We start from the raw sequence: 24971 nt of genomic DNA, 5'->3' as shown, positions 1-24971 counted from the left end.
TGGTATTTTGTAAACAAGAACATTTTCTGATTTAATCATGGGCATTTTTTTCTTATTTCTCTAAAGAGTTAAATATCATTTCTTTATGAAGGATGGTATTATTAATGTTTTTGATAATACTTACATTAAAATGAACACAGATTGATCAGTTGCTTGAAATGTGATATTTTAAATTCTTAAACAATTAACAATAATAGATCATTTAAAGAGCTGTGCCTTTAGGAACAACAATTTTTAAACATTTCCATTTTTTCTTTCTTTGGAAAAAGAAGTGTGCTCTTATAGAATGTATAAATTTATTACACATTTTCAAACCTTAAAAACCAAATGTTGTACCAATAACAAGCCTTCTCTCTGGGGTTAATTGCAGTCCGTGAAACTTATTACTTGTGATTTTGTCGAATATGGCGAAATATAGAATGTTGTATAAGTTAAGATTTTTGGTTATGACTATGGGAAATTTCTCCATGATGAACAGGATTTGGGGATGGCAGTCAAATATAAACCTGACTGTTTTCTTCTAAATTGAAAAAATAAAATTCAATATGTGCTGAATTTGTCCTTCAGGTCTGTTTATCTCAGAGACTGTACATTCTAAACAATATGGGAATTGTAGAAATTTTAGAACCAGTGTAGATAAATTTACGAGTTAAATCACAATGTTTACAAAAGAATATATAGAGCAGTGTATCTTACCTATACCAGATGCTGGTAATCTGGACAGTGGGCTATTAATTATAGTGGGCAATTCTTTGGCCTTTTTCATATTGATTCAATTTTGCTAAATTCTCTTTCTAAGTTTCTTTCTTTTTCTTCCTTCCTTTCTTTTCTTTTTTTCTTTTGGTAGCATTGGCCTATAATATCTGGTCAATATAAAATTTAGTAACTATTCATTTTCCTTTTCATTTCCAAGTAGATTATCTAATAGAAAACATCAATAATATATTCCACCATTGCCCCATATACAGCGAGGCAAGATAGACTTCTAAGATAAATGTACTCTTGCCCATAATGGAATAGTGAATTTTATACTCATTTTTATTATATTAATATAAAAGCTTTACTTAGGTACAAGGTTATATGGCATTAAACCTGTATATAAACTGTTAATATTACTTACAGTTTTATACAGGATAGAAAAGATCTAGATTAGGTAATTGCAAATAAATTATTATTGGCACATAAATAACAAGGGGAACAACTGATAACTCATTAGTTAAACTTGTCAAATAATTACAGAATAATTGCAGCTCTCATCAGCAACTGTTATAAGCTGATGAAATTTGTTTCAATAGAACATGTATAAATTTGCACTTTGTTGAAACATCTGCAAACTGTGGTAAACACTTTTAGTGCATAGGGCTAGAGGCATTTTTGAAGTGACTTTGAAAATGTTCAAGCCAGTAGTTTTTTTCCTTCACAATTTGTTTCCGATAAACTTTTCCTTTTTGATTCTTCTCTCCTTTTTCTATTTCTCTTCTCCTTATTTTTCCTCTTACTCTTCCAATCTATTTTTATAAGAATTTTAAACACAGTATATGTGGTTCACATCTTTAAACTCTGAACGTAAAGCTCTTATATCTTTGAATGTAATTTTTATAATGCAATAGATTTTATACTTATGTAGTAAAAATGAATTCCCAAATCAAATCCAAATATGTAATGATGTTTTATATTTGGACATTTCTCTCATCTAAGATTCAGACATGCATTGACAAATATTTGTTGAACACAAGCTATATACAAAATACATGAGCTGTAGAATTGAAAAAGAGATCAATTTGTATCCAGAATTAATTTAATTAGATGGACTGTGTTCAAACTCCAAGTGACTTAGTTAAATTTTTCATAGTTCTAGGTTATACTAATGGCATAACTAATACTTTATAATTGGATTAAGAATGCATAGGAAGAATAGAGATTTGGAATAGAAACCAACCTTGAAACCTGCCTTTTTCATAAACTCCTTAGGTAATCCCTGGCAAAATTTTCTTGGCTCTAAACTCTGAACAAATTATTCTTTCTTCCATCTCAACTTCTACCATGTGAGTTAAGGTGCTACTATCTTTTATCCAGATGCTACCTCACAGCCTCCTTAACACAGTAGCTTCTGCCTCAGCCTCTGCCCATTACACTCCATTAAGCACAGAGTCAGAGTAATTTTTCAAAAAAACACACAAGCCAGATTACACTGCAATCATAAAACTCTCCAGTGGTTAATGCACTGACAGTGAATGCTGAGCTCTCTACCTGTGAGGCTGCTATCTAATCTTCCAAATTCACATTATTGAACTCAAATTCAGCTTCACTAGTCCTTTCTTTTGCTTGTGTAAATCCAATTATTTTGCAATTTAAACTCTATAAATTTTCATTTTTATCTGTCTAAATGATATTTCACTAACTCCCTGTGCATATAATTTCATAACTGGGGTCAACTTCTTAGCTCTAGACTTAAGTTGTATCTCATCAGAGAACTCTCTCTTTTCCACACAGTCTATGATCATTCTTCATAAACTCAACAAATATTTATTGAGTACCTGTGAACTGAGTCCTGGCCAGTTAATCTATAGCATATCACTAAGCTATTAATTCCTTCATACATAAGATAATTGTTATTTATGTCATCTATGTATTTATTTACTTATGTATTCTGTTATTTCACAAGTTTTAACACCCAAGAGGCAAATTTTTGTTGGTCTTATCCATAGACATGTCTACAGGGCTAAACATAGGGTCTGGCATTTTATAAGCACTTAACAAATATTTTAAATAAATGAATGATTTCAGAATATTTTTTGAGATGCATTATGTGTCAATCATTCAGAGTTGCTTAGCACACAGTTTTTGCCATCAAGATTGAAGGGAAGCAAATAAAAAAATAATTTATTCATTCAACAAATATTTTTTAAACATCAAATAAGCATCCTCTATGTCCTATGTGAGATACTAGCTGAGAAGTTATGAATAAAACATAACTTCAATCACAAGAAATTGACATCAAGGAGAAAAAAAAATTTTATGGGCATGCACTTAAAATAGGTAAGAGGGTAAATTTTATATTGTGTGTTTTTTGACAAAATTAAAATATTAAAAGATTTGTTACATTTAATTATATTTGAGGCACATTCTTTGATAAAGAAATACAAGTGTCTATGAAATTGCTTAATAGAAAGATTTGAGAAGAAAAAAGATAGAAACAGTGGAAATTTATTGTTTCACTGTCCTGGAAAACAGAAGGTTCAAAGGAGAGTTTTGTTGAAAAAGTTACCTTTATATGGGAAATGAAAGACAGGAATTGCCTGATTTAAGACAAGCATAAAAGTTCTAGGCATATTTTCAGACTTTTAAAAATGGAGTCAGAGCAAAGGGCACATTAGAAGACTAAGATGAGTCTGAAGGAGTCACTAGTGATGGGATTGCATGATGCTGCAGGGTGCGGGATTCTGAAGACACAGTAAATTTAATTTGGGGTTTTAAAGGATTTTCTGAAGGAAAAGTTACAAAATCTGAGTTGAGCACTGAGTGTGATTAGGGAAGGTGAACAAAATTTACTTCATATTATCCCTGCCAATCCTCTGGAAGAAAAACATGCTTTAAAAAGTGTTTCAAAAATGGAGTTGAGCTGGAAGTAAAAACATGGAAGGGAATTACTGTCAGAGAGAATCAATGGAATAAATACAGGGCTTTTAAAAAATCTAATAGTACACATTTCCTTCTTTCACTTAAATGAAAATAGCAATGAAAAACATGATGGACATATAATCATCAAATAAGATGGCGCGTGTTTCAGCTGACAATGTCTATCATAATCACAAACTGAATGGCTCAATCAGTGGAAATTTATCATTTTACTCTTCTGGAAAACAAAAGTCCAAACTTCCAGGGTTGTTTCCTACTGAGCATTGTAAGGAGAGAAAATGTTCCAGCATGCTCCTTGGTGTGTAGGTTGACATTGTCTTCTTGTGTCTCTTTATATCATCTCCCAATGTCAATTTTTGTGTCTACAAGTTTTTCCTTCTTATAAGGACCCAAGACATATTGGAAAAGGTCCTACGTTAATGATCTTACTTTAAATTTATTATCTTCTTAAAGATCCTGTCTTCAAATAGTATTTCATTCTAGAGGAGGAGCATGGGAGGATTAGATGAACTCTAGATAGGGCAAAGGGGTGGGAGGGGAAAGAAGGGGGTATGGGGGTAAAAAAGAAGATGGAATGAGATGGATATCATTACCCTAAGTACATGTATGAAGACACTAATGGTGTGAATGTATTTTGAGATATGAAAAATGTGCTCTATATGTGTAATATGAATTGTAATGCATTCTGCTATCATGTATAACAAATTAGAATAAAATAACTTAAAAGAAAAAATTTTAAAAAAATCAGATTGCATTCTAAGTTACTTGGAATTGGGATTTCAATATATAAATTACAAGGGAATACAGTCAGCTTATAACAGTTTGTCAAAGTGTTTTTGTGAACAGTAAACTATCAAAAACAAATTAGCATTCACAATATTACATATTCCACTGGGTAACTGCAAGGATCCAAAGGTATTGCTTATGAATACATGATTTCAAGGAAAAAAATGTATTCTTAAGACACTTATGAATGTGAAAATACATTCATAAGTATGTATTAAGATTATTAAATGTTTTCAAAAGACATTGATCAGGTGCTCACTTTGGCAGCACATATACTAAAATTGGAATGATACAGAGAAGATTAGCATGACCCCTATGCAAGGATGACATGCAAATTCATGAAGCATTCCATAATTTTTATCACAGGAATTGAAATCAAGAAACAATGAATGGAATGGATTCAAACTCAAAAGCTTCTTCTCAGCAAAAGAAATAATCAGTGAAGTAAATAGAGAGCCTACAGAATGGGAACAAATTTCTAGAACATACACATGAGATAGCGCACTAGTCTCTAGGTATTTAAAGAACTCAAAAATCTTAACACCAAAAAACAAACAAACAAACAAACAAACAAAAAACTCAAATAAGTCAATCAATAAATGGGCCAAGGAAATGAATATACACTTCTCAGAAGATGATATACAATCAATCAACAAATATATGAAAAAATGCTCAACATCTCTAGCAATTAGAGAAATGCAAATCAAAACTAATCTAAGATTTCATCTCACTCCTGTCAGAATGGCAGCTATTAAGAATACAAACAACAATAAGTGTTGGCAAGGATGTGAGGAGAAGGGCACACTCATACATTGCTGGTGGGACTGCAAATTGTTGCAGTCAATATGGAAAGCAGTATGGAGATTCCTCAGAAAATTTGGAATGGAACCACCATTTGACCCAGTTATTCCACCCCTTGTTTTATACCCAAAGGACTTAAAAACAGTGTGCTACAGGGACACAGCCACATCAGTGTTTATGGCAGCACAATTCACAATAACCAAATTGTGGAACCAACCTAGATGCCCTTAAGTAGATTAATGTATAAAGAAAATGTGGTATATATACACAATGGAATATTACTCAGCATTAAAAGAGAATATAATCATGACCTTTGCAGGTAAATGAATGGAGTTGGAGAATATAATGCTAATTGAAAAAAATCAAAAAATCAAATTCCAAATGTCTTCTCTGATACAAGGATCTGTAAACAAGTCAAGATGGCTCCTGGCATTTTGCCAGAGGGAGTGGTTTGTGAAGTAATGCCAGTGAGCTCTTAAGTGTGGAGATTCCTTATTGGTTGACTGCTGTATCTAGTTTATGTTAATTAAGATAAGCTGTGTGTAATGTATATATACCCCTCCTGTCCTACAATAAATGGCTTCCACTCCAGCTGTATCAATCTACACAAGTTGCTCTTCATTCCCCCTGTTATTTTGCTGCAGCCGGACTGCGGCACTGAATCATAATGGTGATGGGTGGGGGGCAGAGCATGGGAGGAACAGAGGAACTTTAAATAGGGCAAAGGGGAGAGAAAGGAGAGGAAGGCATGGGGGTAAGAAAGATGGTGGAATGAGACGAACATCATTACCTTAAATACATGTATGAAAACATGAATGGCATGACTTTACTTTGTGTACAACCAAAGACATAAGAAATTGTGCTCTATTTGTGTAATATGAATTGAATTTAATTCTGCTGTCACATATATCAAATTAAAATAAATAAAATTAAAAAGAGGAAAAAAAGCCATTGATTAGGTAGTAAGAAACATTTATGGCTCTTGCCTAAATTTCAAAAAAAGAAATTGTATAATTAAAAGAGATAGCAAAAAGAAGACTCATATTTGAGTATAGGCTAAATATGTTTTATTTGAAATGTTTGAGAGCCTAAATATGTTAGATGTTTTTGGATTTAGGAATATTCACAAAAACATTATGAGATGTCATGGAGGTGAGACCCAAGTTATAATATGAAATTCATTTGTGTTTCACATGTCTTAAACACATAACCTGAAGATATTTTATACAACCTTTTTTAATGCACCTGCATTTTGAGTACAACCTATTACATGAGGCCAAGTGTGGCATTTCCCACTTGTGACATCTTACTGGCAATCAAAGAGTTTCAGATTTGGGTAAATGTCAGATTTCAGGTTTTGTTTTTTTTTTTTTTAATTAGGCATGTGCAAACTGAAGTATATGGAGGACAGATGGAGTGAAAGATACAGAAGACTAGAATTAGAAGACAGAACCTAGGAAAAGATATGTCTAATGTGGAGAATACTATATTGTATTTTGTATATTTTACTATATTGTATTAGTACGTATAAAAATAATTTATTTTGTGTTATGTTGCCCCACATTGTTCCTGAGCAAAACTAATGCCCAAAATCTTCATTTTCTTTTCAGTATGGTCAAATTTTGGAAAATTAGACTTATTAATCAGGATTTTACAGGAAACAGGCCAGTGAAATAGAAGAGACAGAGAAATAATAGAGAATAAAACTTCTTATAAGGAATTGACCCACATGGTTATGGAAGCAGAGAGGTTCCATGATCTGCCATCTACTACCTGGAGACACAGGAAAACATTTTCATAGTTCTAAGGTTTGAGAACTAGAAAACTGATGGTGTAGACTCCAGTTCGAACCTAAAACCTGAGAACCAGGAGCACAGAGGGTAGGAGAAGACTGACATTCTAGCTAGAGCAGTTAAGAAAAGATGAATTTAATTTTCCTTGGCCTTTTTATTCAGTTTGGGCCCTCAAGGGATCAGATGGGGAGGGCCATTTGTTTTCCTCAGTTCAATTCCTGTGATGAGCTCTGTCAGAAACACTTATCACAGACCCATCTCCAAATAATACTCAACCACTTTTCTGGGTATTCCGTGGTCTAATTAAGTTGAGGCAGAAGATTAATCATCATAGCTGGTGAAAGTACTAAATAGTTCAACATTATTATAAAGATGTTCAGTGTTATAAGATAAAAAGTGAAGTTCCTAGTCATGGACCATGGAGATAAATTTAAAAACAAAATATCTGCTCATTTCTATTAAAATTGAGCTATCAGCATTGTACACCATCTAAGAATTATACACTGTAACTTTTGAGTTATCACTTTTCCCCCAGATAGTTATCAGTGTCAAAAACAATTATAGTCAATTTTCTAAAGACTCTAAATTTTAGGTTTGGGTCTTATAAATATGTATGATTGCCTCTTCATTTCACCAAATTTAGTTTTGCCTAATATTTCTTTCAGCTCAAATTCCTTTCTTTCTATTTTCTTAACCCTCTAAAATAGACCCTTGTCCACTCAAACTATTTTTCTTATGTCTTAGCTTTTCACTATGCCTGTATTCTGTTTTAAAATAATTCATCTCTTTCATTGTGAAAAGCTGCATTCACTTTTAAATGTTTTTCAATTAATTAATAGTACAGCGGGGCTCACAATTAAAACAAACAAACAAAAACTGATATTTCTTTGCATGTGGGAAAATTAACAAACAGGTAACCATTAGTTCTCTCAACAAATATTTGTCATTTTATAAAGGCAGTCACTTGTTAATGATTAATATTTTTATTCTCCTACATTAAGCATTATAGTGCTATTTTTTTAAATTTAATAACTATGTTTTAATTGAAATCTTGAAAAATTAAGTACTTAGCTTATTTTACCAATTCCCTCCTATTTCTTCTCTCATTTCTTTCTGGTAGAGTTGGCTGTATTTTCATGTCTTAATTGGAAAACATTGTATTTAAATAATATGCACGGTATAGTCATTTTTGTATTTCTTCAACAGTTGACATTACCATTTGATTCTCAACTTTGAAGTATACAATAGCAATATCTACTTTTCTCTTTTTCATTGCTTAAAAAAAACTAAATTCAATCTTATTTGCATGTACCTTTACATCTTCAGTATTTATTTTGTTACTAAAATTACCCAGGTTTATACATTCATTCAAAAAGCTGAAGATCAATAAATGTATTTGTTTTATTATGACTATTCAGTATTTCAAAATACGGCAATTCATTTTCTTTAATGTAATTTTTAAAAAATTTCCTGTGGTTCCTGTTGCATTATTTCTACATTCTCTCATCTTCTCTGGAACTTTTAAGGATCTTTCCTTTATTATTCTCTTTAATATATGAGAAATAAAGGATTACAAATTTAAATTGTCTAACACTGGAAACCACAAGAAGTTAAGTGGCTGCTGCCCTGTACAAGCTGAAATATAAAGGGAGCTTAAATGACAGTAGAGGCAGTAGGATCAGTTCAAATCCATCATTATTATGAGTAAAACAGAAGCATATGCCCTCCACAGAATGTGTCAGTAGCATTATTTTGCATAGAAAGTATTGCATAATAACATATTTTCTATCATGCAAGTTCAAAGTTTAGAGATCATAAATCACTTTAAGTCATAGATATTTTACAGTTGACAAATGTGGTAAGTGCACACACATAAACACACCTATATACACACTAATTCAATACTTGTGAGTGTTGTCTCTCATTTCTATTGTATTTTTCATAGCTACACTAAGATTTTTTACTAGATTTTTTAAAAAGTTGTGGGGATTAAAAACTCACTGAATTATAGGAAAGTGAGTGCTTTTCATAGTACGTATTCTTAATAGACAATAACTAATTGGGGCATGTATGTGCTGAGGATGTAGTGGTTAGTATTTGTAAAGGATGACCTTGACATTGTTTGTGAGGCTTCCAAAGCAATTACTGGAGAAACTGAGATGGAAAACAATGGCAAAGGCAGGGAGAACTGCTTGAATTAGTCCAAATCACATTGCTCAGCAGCATTAGATGACAGTTAACTTTTAATGAGGGAAGACACAAGGTAATTAAATCTTGACATACAATTATGAAAGAAAATATCAGGTAACAATCTTGCTATGCAATATAAAAGAAGAAAAGATTTTTTCTTCTCAAAACTTGCCTGATGCTCTGTCATCTGAAACTATTCTTTATGAGTGCAGGGTGAAGGTCAAGGAGGTATCTCAACTCCATCAATCCTTTGGACAGTTACAAATGACCTTTCGCTTTCCATAAGACATTCAATATTCTGAATTGCAGGGATACATTTTTTTGTGTTTAGAAAATGGCAAAATTTAAACCTTTCCTATTGCAGGAGGCTCACTTTTGTTGACCCTTGGACCTTCTGTTCATTCCCAAAGCTTGTTGAGGTTATGATCTCATTTGCATTAACTACATATACTGGAGAAAAATGCCGATTTTATACTGTGTGTCAGAAAGAACTTGTATGATAACTGAATAACTTTTACTCAGGCTCTATTATTATTATTATTAGAGAGTGTTAATACTACTTCTAAAATACTCTTATGATGTTTAACTTATGAGAAGTAATCCATGAGTTTTGCATTTACATTAAGAGCTTATGTGGAAGATGCTAGGAAGATTTTAATTCCCGACTTTCTCTTGTTTGATATTCCTTAAAATAGTTATTTTTAGTAATAATTAAAATACAGGAGAAAACAGTCAATTCAGAACTAAGATGTTTCTTTGCTGTAACAAATGACGATTTTTACTTTTTCTTAGTTTTCCATATAAAAGGGCATGGTAATCAAGTTGTCACCAACTTATAAAATATGTAGCAAAACTGGTACTGGCTAAAATTACACTTATAGTTACAATAAGACAAAATGTATACCATATTTATGAATAAATGCATTGTGATATGTATTTGCAAAGCTTATAAGCATTAAAAATGCATCTGGCCCCAGTTCAAAGAGTAAGGAATTATCTTTTTCACTTATTTATTTAATATAAAAACATATGTGTTAGAGAGTACTCTATACACTGAGAATACAATCTGGGAACAAGTTGGAAAATATCCTTGTCTTTGTGAATTTTCCACGGGGGATAGATAAATAATCATGTAAGTAAATAAATAAATAAATATAAATAGTTGTTAATCCCTTGGAAAAATGAGAGGGTGATGGCATAAGCAGTGATATGTTGGAACAGCGAGTACATTTTCTAGTGTGGTAAGGCAAACTTTGAATAAAGTGTGTATTTTTGTCTATGAGGCAACCAGAATTGAGAAACAAATATATGTCATTTAGTGAGTAATTGATTGAGGTTTTGGTCAGTGATTGCATTCTTCCCAAAGCCATTTCCCCAGCTGTAGCAATCATACTGATTTTTACTTCATTTCATTATTTATTCTTCTAAAAAGGAAAGGTAGTAAGTATTGCATCAAAAACTAATCTTGCAGAGATTACAGTATATACTTACCACTTTAAATTTGTTATAATGACTGCAATACAACTATAAATAAATCATTATTTTCCTTGGGATAATTTTCTAAGCTTAATTTTGAAAGAATTTAATATTATATATAAGCCATTTTTATTTCCTAAAAGTTGACTTTATGTTTTTTGAGCACTATAAAATCTGGTACAAAATTATTATAAAATTATTCAAAATTCTATCATATATTGTTGAAAGAATCTTATGGTTTGGAAGTAAGGTATCCACCAAAAGCTCACATGTAAGACAATGCAAGAAGGTTTAGAGGATAAATGATTGGGTTGTGAGAGTCTTAACCCAATCATCGAGTTAATCCCCTGATGGATTAACTGAGTGGTAGTCAGTTAAGTGGTAGGGTGTGTCTGGAAGTTAAAATTGGGTTGTGGCTTTGGGGGTATATATTTGTATCTGGAAAGTGGAGTACTCTCTCTCTCCTTCCAATCCATGGGAGCTGCTTCTCTCTGCCACACCCTTCCACCATGATGTCCTGACTCACCTTGAGCCTGTAGTAATGGAGGCAGCCACTTATGGACTGAGACCTCTGAAACTGTGAGCCCCTAAATAAACCTTTCCTCCTCTAAAATTGTTCTAATCAGATCTTTTGGTTGCAACAGTGAAAAAGCTGATTAAAACAAAGGAGCATGAATGACTTTTAAAAATGCTCTTTTTTTTGAACATTACGTGATAATTGTATCCTCACTCTTGAATTTCTATTGTGTTATAAACTCATTTCCATCAGGTAGAGAATAATTTTTTTGGCCAATAATCAGATAGAAAAAAACAAGAACTAATGGTAATATATTACTTAGAAGCTAAAAAATCGTTTTGAAATTTAAGGTAGAAAAAATGAGTTTATCATACGATAAGTTATGATAGAGTACAGTTGCTTTTATACTAGTTAGCCTGAAGGTTTTGTGGGAGTGTGAATGCACTATTGTTTGTCTCATCAAAAGCAAAGTTTCAATGGCAACTTAAATCTGGTTAATAAAATAATAAACTTGAGGAAATAAATCTAGTTGCAGCAAGATCCTCTATTATTAACAGAAAAAATCAATTTACTCTTTAAACTTAAAAATTCTACTAGCAAAGTTAATTGACTTCCAAACTATGTATAATGACTTTGATATTGCACTCCATGATCTGAGATGTTATATATCCTATTGTCAAATCAGACTCATGAGGTGAAGAGATGTGAGTGAATATCAAGTTTTCCCATTAGGTTTAAGGATAAACATCATGAGGTTCAAGAAAAGCAGAAAGAAGTCTGGGATCTCCAGTGTCTCTCCGTGGGTTTTGTTTAGCCATTATCAATACACTCTGACCTGAATTGACCTGTGAGATTTTAATGATGTTGGAGGCTACATTACTTAACACAGACAGAACCTTTTTGGGCATGAAATATCCCCATTTTTCACGAAGTCACATAATTATGTATTTATGGAACATTTTTCAGGATCCATGCAGATTCATGCTCCACCATTCCATAGCTCATGGTTTGTTCATCAGCAACAAATCTGGTCAAGCAGGTGTGCCTCATTGTATCCACAGAAAGGATTCTCCTGTTAGAAAATTACATCAGAGCTCTATCATCAGCTTATTTGAAGATTTGACTGTGTTAATTTCTATTTCTGAAACATCATCCTCCCTCACTCTCTTGTCATGTAGAAAATAGGCAAAAGAGCTCCTGGTTAACCAATCACTTCTCATAAGCAAAAATGTTAAAAATCACTTCAAATTATTCATTTAACATTCACATATATTGATAGAGAAACCATTTTCACCTGGAGTATTTCCACCACAAACACTTAGGAGAGGCTGGTGATAACTTTATCCTACCACCCTTTTCGGGGCTGGTAAACAGAAAATCCTAACTCTGTCTCAAAATAGCAAAGATTGTTTACAACAGATCATTGTCACTAAATCATTGAGATAAACCACAGAAACTACAGTTTTATTGCTACCTTCGCATGTCCAGCTTGAAATTAATGAAAAGTAAATAGTTGAATAAAATCTAAGAGTGCATATTTTTGAGGATTCAACTCCACAGTCACACTGTTCATATGATCTGACTTTACACTTAACACTTCTGAGATATTGGAAAATTATTCAATTTCTGCCTTCCTTCTTTCTAGTATAAATTGGGGCTTATAATTACACTTTCTTCATAATATTGTTGTAAGTATTAATAAAAACTTTTAGAAGTAGCTGATCTCAGAAAGAGCATCATCTTAATTTGTCTTCTGAATTATTACTATGCTGTAACAGTGAGATTTTCTGCTTTAATGCATAATTATGAAGATAGAAATATACTCAGTTAACATATTTTCATGGTACTTGCAAACTACTATTTATGTTTCTAAAATATTTTTGAGTTGCTATGATGCTGAAGTATAGCAACAATTAAAACTAAGGGATTGACTGTGACATCATTAATTGATACATAACACTAGTGATGGCAATACTAATAGCAATACCAAAATTTAGAATAACAGTATAAAGTTAAATGAGAACAGACTTTAGAAAAACTGTAGATTATGAATGTTTGTAATGCATTTGTAGTGAACATAGCACTAACTATTTTGAACAAGTGGCTGGAAGAGGAAAAATGCTCATAGAAAATATAAAATATTGTATGTTACTAAATGAGTAGTTAATTTCAGTGTTTAGTATATTTTGGGCAAAACTCTCTTTACTTTGTTTAATCTTCATCTTCAAAGTTCTCTTTCTGGTAAACTGAGACAAAATAATTGAAATTTTTTTTTCTATATTGAATTAATATCATCCAAAAAGAGACAAAAGACACCAACACTGTAGAACTACTGCTGAAAATTACACATCTTGTAGCAAAAAGAGAATCATTATTTCTAAGAAGCTTGTAAAACTGTGCAAAATGAATGACAAGTATGCTCAGAGTCAGGAGTATTTGTTATTGGCAAATTCCCTTTATCGAGTACTATGGTTGAATGTCCTCTTTCAACTTGGGTTGAAATTCAATTACCATTTTCAGAATATTAAAAGGTGGGACCTTTAATAGGTGATTCGGTCTTCATGAATTTGCTATTACAAATGGATTAGTGCCATAATTGCTCTTGTGGATTTTTTTTATTATATGAGTGGCTCCTGATGAAAGGACTAAATTCAGCACCCAACTTCTGTCTTGCTTATGCTCTCTTGCCACATGATGCTGTTTTGTGATTCAATAAGAAGGTCTTCACCAGATGTGATGAACCCTTGATCTTGAACTTCCTAGCCTCCAGAATAGTGAGCTAAATAAATACCTTTTCTTTATAAATTGTCCAGTCTGGTTTTCCATTATACCAGCAGAAAATGGACTCAGACATCAAATAAAAGAGTTGGGCACTGTAAAATACACATAGTATAACAGCAGAAGGGAACCATTGAGTAGATCGGATGGCAGATATTTACCTTCACAGTTGGATGAGTCCATTGACAAACGGAATATGAATCTCTCTTTGCAAAAGTGTATGAGAGAAAAATATGAAAGATAATTTGTTCTATATAGATGAAAAGTCATGATCTAAAACAGCTTTGCCATTTTATTTTGGTATTTAATTATTAATAATGATATTTTATTTCTGAATTCATGATGCTGACTGAGAAAAGTGCTTGAAATAAGTTCTAATGATTTTTTCAGCCATCACTGGAAAAGGACCTGCCTCTAAGTGGATTTTTCAAATTGCCCTACATCTGAAAGACACTAGTAGAACTTTAAGCTTGATTTTAGTGTTAAAAAATTAGTAAAGATAGTGTATAAGAAATGGACTAACCTCTACTTAAGCTAAAAATAGTATATATTTCAGCTTCTGTTGAGTTCAAAATGTTGCTTTCCTGTTCTGAAGTATATGTCCAGTGAAAAATTCTTATGCTGGTTTGTAAAACAGATAAAACATAAACATCTTATTATGACATTGATATTGACATGAAATTCCATTTCTATGACATTACATCGAAATAACATGATTTAGTAATACATACATTATCTTAAAATCCCTGAATCTATTATTTGGTGGTCAATATATTATGATTTTAATGTTGGCAATTATACATCAGAGTTTATTAGGAGATAAGCAAATAAATGGTTTGATCAATGACAATTTTCCCAATACATTGATTCTACTTCCCACTCTCTGGGAGAAAAATACTCTGACATACATGTATCTGTTATCTATTATAACTGTATAAGAGATTACAAATATATAGCCCCTTTAAATAACATTCATTTCTAATCTCCAAGATTCTGTGAATCAGAATTCTAGGCAATGCTTAGCTGGTATTTCTGCTTAGGGTTTCATAGGGTGGCAATCAAGTCCCCTGCCAACCTTTTTTCCTATAGGGAGGCTTTTTTGAGGGAGAATCTGATTCAGGTTATTAGAAGAATTTATTTTTTTTGCAGCTATATGATTGAGGTCTCAGTTTTGTTTTCTTTCTTTCTTTCTTTCTTTCTTTCTTTCTTTCTTTCTTTCATGCAGGGGATTGAACTCAGGGGCACTCTACTATGGAGCCACATTCCCCGCCCTATTTTATATTTTATTCAGAGACAGGGTCTCACTGAGTTGTTTAGCACCTTGCTTTTGCTGAGGCTGGCTTTGAACTTGCAATCCTCCTGCCCTAACCTCCTGAGCCACAGGGATTACAGGTGTGTACCACCGCACCCAGCTGTGGTCTCAGTTTTCTTGCTTGCTGTCATTCAGGAACTGATCTCAGCTTTTGGAGCCCACAATCAGGTCTTTGGCATGTTCTCTCCTTCATAAGTAATTTCACAAACAGAGCTCACTGTTTAAAGGATATAAGGAGAATCTCTCTTTTAATTATCTTCAAATCTACTTATCATGGGCTTTAGTTATATTTTAGTAATATTTTTAAAACCCCTTCCCTTATAGTATAACAGAATATAATCATAAGTGATACCGTGACCATCTTTTTCATATGCTGTTAGATCTCAGATTCTGCCTTGACTCAAAGGGAGATTACACAAAAGTGTGGATAGTGAGGTGGGAGCTCTTAAAATTTAATCTACCCATACATCACTTGGTATTTGAAAGCCATACATTTTAATATTTCAAAGTCATGAATTCAGGACATAGTATTATCATCTCGGTATGTCTCCATAGTTTCAGGACCCACTTTCCTTCTCAATATCTTTGCTCTTTGGCAGAATTATTAATGGTGAACTGCTGCTATGTTTTGTTGTGACATAAAATTGTAAATTGGGATTTCTAACTCTAATATCAGAGAATATGGTTAATAATGAGCAAGTTAGAATAAGGTAGCACTAAAGTTTATCAACTTTCCAACCTAGCAAGGTTTAAAGATATCAAAAACATTCAAAAGTTTTAAAACAGAAAATGATAAAGATATTTGAAAACACATGGAGAAAATAAACATCCATAAGTAGATAAGTGGCTTTTTCCCCAGGTACGTTTTCTATAAACACAAGAAGATGTGTTTATATTCTTAAAATTTTTTAAAAATTGGTATTATAATTGTTTTTTTCAGATTTGATTATGACAAATCTATACTCACAGACTAATAGCCCATCTTTTATTTACTTTTTTATTGTCATTTGTCTACACATTTTCATGGACTTTTTCTTGAGCATGATAAAATTTTCAATTTTAAAATCATTAAATTTATGTGCATAATTTAAGAAATAATACCAGTGAAACAAAGTTAATGACCCTGAATCAGATCTCACACATCACCGTTAATGAATGGAAAAAATATTGTAAGAAAACAAACATGAAATAACATTTTTCAATAAAAGATGTTGGGAAAATTAGCCATTTGGGAAATAAAAGTTAAGAAATATTTACAACTTATTCCGTGCAATAAAACATTTCTCATAAAAGGGGAACTAAGCACTTAAAATTAAGCACTAAAGAAAAATCTAGGAATAATTATTTACCTACAGAAACTTCTGAAGAACAAAAATGATGCAAATAGGTATATAAAGGATCAACAAATTTGACTAAATAAAAAAATTAAAGTTTCCTGAGTTCAAAATGCAGTGCTTATGGAATTAAAATAACAATAAAAAGATGAGCTAATTGCCTTCATATGTCTAGATTTCTTGTACTATTACAAGAACATTTTTAATAGTACTATAAAATTGTAGTAAAGACCACAGATGTTCAAATTGTTTGTCACTAAATTTCTGTAATTTTTTCACATAAGTCAGATATGTTACTATTTTCCCCCAGCATTTATTTTTTGTTTTATCCATTTATTTGTCAGCAATAAAATAAACGAGATTTTTGGGAAGTAATATCCTTAATATGTATTTTTATTTCTTCCAACTTTTTCTGTGGTCTTCTTAAGTAATGAATAAAACCTTCCATTTTAGGTTCATTTTCATATTTATTAGCACAATACCAAACAATTAATGCTCTTTTAATTCATTTACTAACTTTTGTGACTAGTATTCTCTTTTAAGTGACAATTTGTTAAATATAAAGTTGTTCCTTTATAATGTTCCTGCAATAGTTAATACCTATATATTTGCATTTATTTTTGTTTCTTAAGTAGATTTTTGTGGTGCTAGGGATTGAACACAGAGCCTTGCACATGAAAAGCAAGTACTCTCCCAACTGAGCTATATTTTCAGCCCCTTTAAATTGTTTTTGTATTACTATAATGCTGAAGTATTGTTCGTTTTAACAATAATGAGTTTATTCTAATGTCATTAATTGAAACAATATTAATGATGAAATAGTAATATAAAGATCAAAATTTAGAACAATAGCATTAAATGACAACAGACTGATTAAAATTGTGGATCCTGAGTCTTGAATTCATTACAACCAGTCTATTATTCAAACCTTAGAATTCAAAAAAATGTTACGCTTCTGAACTGTTCTGCCTAAACTATTAAATTTCAGAACCATTCAAAACTCCAATTTTTCTCTTCTAAAGTAAGACATTTTTATCACCTCACACTTCTTTGTCAACTTTCTGTTTTTGAGAAACTTAAGAATTCCTTCATGTTTTCAAGTCCTCTGACTCTGTATATGTTCTTTAATTAATAATAATTTTAAAAAGGGTTTGCTTCATTTGAAGTTTTATATATGTTAAAACCACATATGACACAAAGACCACTGAGGGAAAAGAGTCAGGGATTTTTAGTTTAAAAAAAGGAACCCATATATTCATATTATTTAAGGATTGAAAATCAATCCTATAGATTTCATAAAATGAATGTATGGATAGTTGTTTTTTTTTTTTCTAAAAAAAAAAGCTTCACTGTGTGGTATGGTGGTACACACATGTAAGCCCAATTACGTGGAAGGCTAAGAAAGTTTGGAAGTTCAAGGCCAGCCTCAGCAATTTAGTGAGACTATTAGCAATTTAACAAGGTCTTGTCTCTAAATAAATGAGGTTAGGGATGTAATTCAGTGGTAATATATCCCTGAGTTCAATTCTCAGTACCAAACAAACAAACAAACAAAAAACAACAAAAAACCCAGTAACAAAACAAAAGACTCATTTTCCTTTTTCAGGACAGATAATTTTCCTCATTTAGATTTAATATGAGTAGTACACCAGGGTCAAACAAATTCAGCTTTCTACAGCTTGCACTAAAAATTTATCAGCTTTGATATATGTGGAATCAAGTTGTGCTGAAAATGAAATTTTTTTCTCTTAACAAAAAGTCTTAATTTTCTGTTAGTGAAATAATTTTTTAATCATGTACTTTATAAAGAATATTTCTGTGGCAAACTGCTAGTTGTCTTTAATGTATTTCTTCCTTGTTTTCATGTAGAGCTATAGAGTCTAGCCTCCCTTTTAGCAAATTTTAATCTATTATCAGGCCCACAGCATAGGAGAAGAAGAGATAAAGGTATCTCTTGAGTTTTTTTCCAGTTTAAATAAATTTATTTCTTTGAAGTTTGTCCTGCTTTCTTATTCTCTTATTCTGCAACACACATGATAGGAATGTCCTTCAATCAAGCAGATGAGGGCAATATCCCAGGTAGCAGTTAAGGAGCACCATGGAAGGACTGGGGTCTCTGGATCACTGCATGGATCAGGGTTGCCATACCAACCTGCACTGCCTACCTCCAAAATATGTAGAGAGAGATAGGAATATTTAGGCCACTGTATCTTGTATTCTCTCTTGCAGTATGTTAGCCTTATCCATCCCTATTTAAATTAATATAATCTTCAAAATGAAATAAACTGTTTCCATCCTGACCATGCTTACCCACCTCTTCCTCAGAGATTGTCACTATCTGAATGAACTGTGTAATTACCATCATCTTATTTTTCTCTCTAGTTTCTCTGTATATGCATAAAAAAAATTACCAACACTTGTTATTCTCAGACATTTTCCCCCTGAAATCTGTGAATACAAAGTGGAATTGCATTGTATTTTTTTTAAATTTAAATTTCTCTGCTAAGGAAATTGAGTATCTTTTCATTTAATTAATCATTTTCCCATTTCCTACATGAAGAAATACCATTCACAAATCTTGTGCTGTGTGTCTTGCTCTTATTTATAAGCATTTTAATATATTTTGGAATGTATTTTTATTTTTATTAGTTATATTCATATATACATTATAATTACACATTTTTTAAAGTTTGGGCTTACTTTCACTTTCTTTAAGCTTTTTTTTGAGATAAACAAAAATGACATGGTTTACTTCTGGGTAAAGTTCTAAGAGACATCACATACTTCCTTATACTCCTTTCTTTGATTCCATCAACTTGTATTCAGAATAAAATTGATATAAAGTAGAGCTACATTTGTTCCAATGAGGACATGTAGAGTGAATAAAAATAAACCCTCGCATTCATCACTGAATTTGGGGATTGTGTTTTACCATAGAATACTCTAGCCTATCTCTTGTAGATATTTTTTGACTTAACTTTAGCTATTTTTTTTTTTACTGTTACTATGATAAGCTGGTATAGATTCTTGCTCTTTAATACAATCTATCAATCTGAGCATTTAGACCATTTATCTTGATTATTGATATATTCAAAATTTAAATCTACCATCTTGTTCACTAGTTTCCATTTTTACTTACTACTGAGCCAACATCCATCTGATTATTCTACGAATGTCCACTGAATTCTGAGGCTCTCCACTTGGTTTTGGAGCATGCTCTATTTCTGGCCCAAAGTGAATCTTGAGCACTATTTGTTCTAATCCTTTTGTCACCTTTAGGGGGTTTGAGGAAGTCTCTTCAGAGGCATAAGAGGCCTCTTTTATTAATTTATTGACTCTTGACATGTTGCAGAAAGTAATCTAAGGATGCAAAAGGTTTCAACAAAGATAGTAAAAGCTACATTAGAAAGTAAAATGTGAAGATATTAATTCTCAGAGCGCAATGCAGGCTAATTCCAGAAAAAGACCTGCCAAAAGGGCTTATGATCAAATTTTTGTTTTTTAATTTTAATTAAGGTATAATATTTATAATCCAAAGGGCCTGGATTTTCCTCAGGATTGGGAAATATTGAGCAAGACCATGTTTCCCCATTAGGGGCCTGGTCTGGCATGTTGGCTTTAGCTTACATAAATGTCTGTGGCCATCAGGTGGTCAATCAGATTATATAGCCAAAGGGGCATGGTCTCTTAGTTTGATTAGGTTAATGGTCACTTTCTATGTCTAGTTTATGCTTTGCTGCATTCCAGAATACTTAGAGAAAATTGAAAAGTTGCAAGGTAATTTATGGGCTGTTCAGTGTGTTCATACCTCCTAGTTACTTTGTGACACTTAGTTAATTTGTCTGGCTCATGACTCACAAATAGTCCCAAACCCCCCATTCCACACCCCAACATGGACGTTTCTCCTTTACAGACTCAGAGTTGTTGTTGTTTTTTTTTTTTTTTTTTGTATATTCCTAGATTTCTTTCTCGTTTTAATTAGACTTTCCTTTAGTTCACAGTAGTGTCTTTACCTGCCTATTCCTGTAAGGACTCAATGGTATAGTCCAGTGCGACTTTCTGAAGGTCTCTAAAGCAATTACTGTGCAGCTCTCTCCTCCCAGGCACCCTTTCCTGTCTATCGTATCAGCTTTGGTCATTCAGACTCCCAGATTAGTCTCCTCTATTCAGGGTGAATATTGGACTGTGCTTGAGTTTCTACTTTCTGATTTCTAGTGAGAAACTTCATCAGAAAATCATCTGGTAGAACTCTGTGTCCAACTTATTTGTTTCTTATCTCTTGGGGATAATTTACTTCTGTTATCCAATGTCTTGAGAGTCATGTTCAAAATGTATTTTTCCAATTAATTTTAACATAAAAATTTCTATGGCTTTGAATTCAGGTTTAGTGGAACAGATATAAAGCAAGCAATGAAAATGTAACGTTTTCATGCTTTACTGTAATATATGATTTAGAAATATTTCGCTGTGAAATCTGGATTTGCAAAACTTTTCTTGAATTTTAATTCAGAATCATGATTTTAGCACTTTACCTTGAGGTGATTAGACTTTGGAAATCAATTAATAATTCAACAAATTCAAGAGATAACAATGTTTGAATCGGAGAGAAAATTCACTTGCAATTTTAGGTATAATAGAGCAACAATAATTAGAATGAATTGTTTCCATGGGAATTCCATAAATTACTTAGTGAATGCTGAAGCTCTGTGGATGTACAGGTTAAAATTGACATCGTTTTTAAAGGTTTTTTGTGTTGTTTTTGAAGGAAAGCTAGAAGCATATTATAATAACCTGACTAATTGACTAGTCAAGCATATTACATGGTCCTGAATCCAAAATGAACCTAAAACCACACTAACAAATTATTGTATTACTAGTTTAAGCAGATGATTATTCTACAATAACAATATTGTCATATGCATATTATAAATTGATTATACTTTAGAATATTATCTTCCTGGATGAAACCATAAAGCTTTCCAGTACCTTAACTGAAACTTGAGATAAATTTTAACTCTTAAATGATATTTTTTTGGGGGAAAAAACCCTAGATTTTATTGAAAGTGAATTTGTAAATTTGCTTTCTAATGGCAAGGTCCAATGGATCTTTTATATAGATTTCTATTATGCTGGTTGTAACCATTTTTAATATTTCCAACCATGTGACTGACTAATTAGAATATGCCCCATTTTTCAAATTATCTTATAGGATATATAATTATTTCAGTGTTTTTAAGAGAAAGATGTTTCACTTGTTAAATATATTTGGGAAATATTGTATTCCATTAATTCTTCTTGAAGATTCATATTGAAACTTTAAAATATCAGGGAAATTTTCCAAGAAATAAACAAAATTTAATTTTTTTAACTATAATCTGCCAAACATATGTGACTGTCATTTTAACATCCAACATGTATCTTTTCATTTAAATCCCATAATTATTTTGTCCAGTTAATTTAAAAATAATGACAAGTAAGCACACTACTTTTGCCATAGACTATATTTAATTTTATTTGTATTTTCATTGGTCATTTTATTTTGTAGTATTTAAAATGTTTTCTAATCTTTCAGGATTTTTTTCCTGTGGATTCTAGTACCAAAAAATTAAGAAGATCCCTATTTAAAATTCAAATGTGACCCTGTCACTCTCATTCTTAGGAATGACAAAAAAAAAAGTCAACCATTTTAAACAGAATGTTGTCTAAAATTTTCTGCATGACATATGTGATTCTTACCCAACCTCCTGAGACTTGGTTCTTTTTATGTATTCCCATACATTAACTACTAATAATTAACTTACTTATAAATTTATATTTACTTCTATATTTACTTTTCTTTCTGAGCAAATGTATTATTATGGATACAGGATATACTCTGTTCTCTCTTCTTTGTACCTTTGTACATGTTTACTTGAATTCCTCTAAAACTGCTTTTATTACAGAGCTTCTGGGCCAGAACTTGTTAAGTAAGCTACCTATATTCAGAATCCAAATGAGGTACTCTTCAAAGCATAATATCTTTTCAAGACATCTTAACTGTCAGTTACCTAGTCCCTGGATGTTCTAGGTATATATTCAGGGCAATGTTTACTCTCAACAAAGTTCTGACCTAAAATTTCATCACTCATTTTTTTATGAAATGTATAAGTTGTTGATAAATATAAAGCTAGACTCAATAATAATATTAACATATGAGTAAGTGAAGGGTTTTATAAATGAAGCAAATACACATACAAAATATTTGCAATACATTGAAAATAATGAATTTAAATAGTTTCTAATATGTAATTATAAATACAATTATTTTGTAGCACCCTCTCTGCATATTGCAGTTAATCTATGCATCATTTAAACAGGTGATGTCTTTCAAAGAAATATAAAACTAATTAATAATCAAATAATGTTATTGTGCATAGCTTGTCCTTACTATTGCAAAAAATGTCCCCTTCTTATTTTCTGCCCATTCACCTTGGTATGCACAGTGCCTGAGAGAATGTCTGGTACAGAGAAAGCATTAAATAGATGTTAATTGAATTAATGTATAGCTGAATAATGGATGATTCAAGGTTTAAAAATCACTACGTTTCAAGATGACCTGTCCTTTAAAGCTTTTCTTCTTGACATTTTCTAAAACAGAGAGATTTTTAGTTGTATTCAGCAAAATAAGTTTTGACCAAATCTTCACTAGTTGAGTTCCTTTCGAGTATAGTCCCTACATTCTAATTATTGTATTCAAATAAATTAGACATATTTATTATAGGAAGAATATTCTAGAAGTGAAAATTCAATTGTTATAGTAACCATTGTCGGGAGCCATTCTCACATGTGACTGGGTGACTCCCGGTTAGGGTCTGAGGTGCTCTGGCTGTGTCGGAGCTTTCCTGGCCCTCTCCTGTTGAGAGAACCTGTCCGTGTGGGGGTGTAACTGACCACTGACCCCGGAGGCCCAATCACTGACCCTGACCTTGGAGTGCGGCCCCCCCTTCAACCTTCATTGGATGGAATTCTCCCCTGAGTTTCTTGCTCCCCAATAAAAGGCTACTCCCTGGCGTGCTCTCTCTCTCTCTCCTGCTAGCCCTGAGTAATCCTTGCTGCCCTGCCCGGCGGTTAGTGGAGGGAATCAGAGAGGGGAGCCGTCTCGGACCTGGTCATAGAAAAAGGTAACTGAGTCTGTGTGTTTATTTCGATCTCACTAGCTAACTTTTATGCCAAGAACCTCATTAATGAAACCATTGCGCTGGCCGCATGGTAGAAACCATGAATATTATACTTGATATTTCAGGATTCCTCTTGAATAATAATGTTCAACTAATTAGATGAAGAAACACCATTAATGAGTAAACAGGTATTTTTTCTGTATGTTTTGTATAAGTCAGAAAGTATGTTAATTATTTTATCAATATTACTTCTTTTAATCCATGCAACAGACAAAGGGGTTGCAGAAATTCAAGCTTGGAACTGTTAAGTAAGTGATGCAATAGTTTAGTCTAATGAGTGGCCGACTTAGTATTTGGACTGGTGACATCTGTCTCCAGAGGCTGAGCCTTTATCTATTAAAGTAGGCTTTTTCCCTCAGGGAAGATATTTCATATTAGTGCTCATAGTAATCAGAGACATTCCATAGTATCTGGCAGAGAGTAAGTGCTCAAATAATTTTTTAGAATAGGTTGATCAATCTAAGTTCAAACCTGTTATGATAACAAATACCATGAATATAAATTTACTTTTTGTAATCATAAGGATATAGAAATTCTGTATCCAAAGAGCTCCATATATTCTTTTTACTTGTTCAAAGCTATATGATGTATAAATGGACTTATTATCATGAAACTTTTTGAGTCTGTTCCTATCTCAATAGGTCATGTAAGTACTCAATTTTTAATATTTTTAAATATATTTTTAAATATAAATAATTATTAAACAGTTAGAATTTAAGGATATTGATCTCTTTTTTTAGTGTTCTTATCACAAAAAATCCTAGATATATAATATTTTTATATACATATAAAATAAATTACATAGGAAAATAATGCAAAGCTCTCAACTTGCTGAGTCTCTAAAATATTATAATATTAAAATATTTATTATTCCATAATTGTATGATCTAAAAATTTACAGGATTCCAATTCTATACATTCTTACCAAAGTTTGTAACAATTTTAACATCAATTAGAGGCAAAAAAAAGTCTTAAGAGGCAATCTAAACATCTTTATGCTCATTTGTTCTTACATTATTTAACAAGTTTAATTTTAGTATTCTTAATGATTTTAAATTATATATTTTTTCTGTTCAAAAATGGTTCTTGCTTTTCAATAGCTTTTAAAATTTTTCTTTACTTACACTG

The 24971-nt window shown here is 31.9% G+C and overlaps 1 non-coding gene across 1 annotated transcript; it reads left to right on the top strand.

The window, feature by feature from the left end:
* Nucleotides 1–4676: 4676 nt before the first annotated feature.
* LOC143388532 (U6 spliceosomal RNA) lies at nt 4677–4783 on the top strand. The gene has a single exon (XR_013154838.1). It is a non-coding gene; the product is annotated as a U6 spliceosomal RNA (small nuclear RNA).
* Nucleotides 4784–24971: the final 20188 nt, after the last annotated feature.

Source organism: Callospermophilus lateralis, unplaced genomic scaffold, assembly GCF_048772815.1.
Source record: "Callospermophilus lateralis isolate mCalLat2 unplaced genomic scaffold, mCalLat2.hap1 Scaffold_107, whole genome shotgun sequence".
NCBI classification, from domain to species: domain Eukaryota; kingdom Metazoa; phylum Chordata; class Mammalia; order Rodentia; family Sciuridae; genus Callospermophilus; species Callospermophilus lateralis.
The sequence above is the reverse complement of the archived record's forward strand: the minus strand, read 5'-3'. Positions and strand labels throughout refer to the sequence as shown.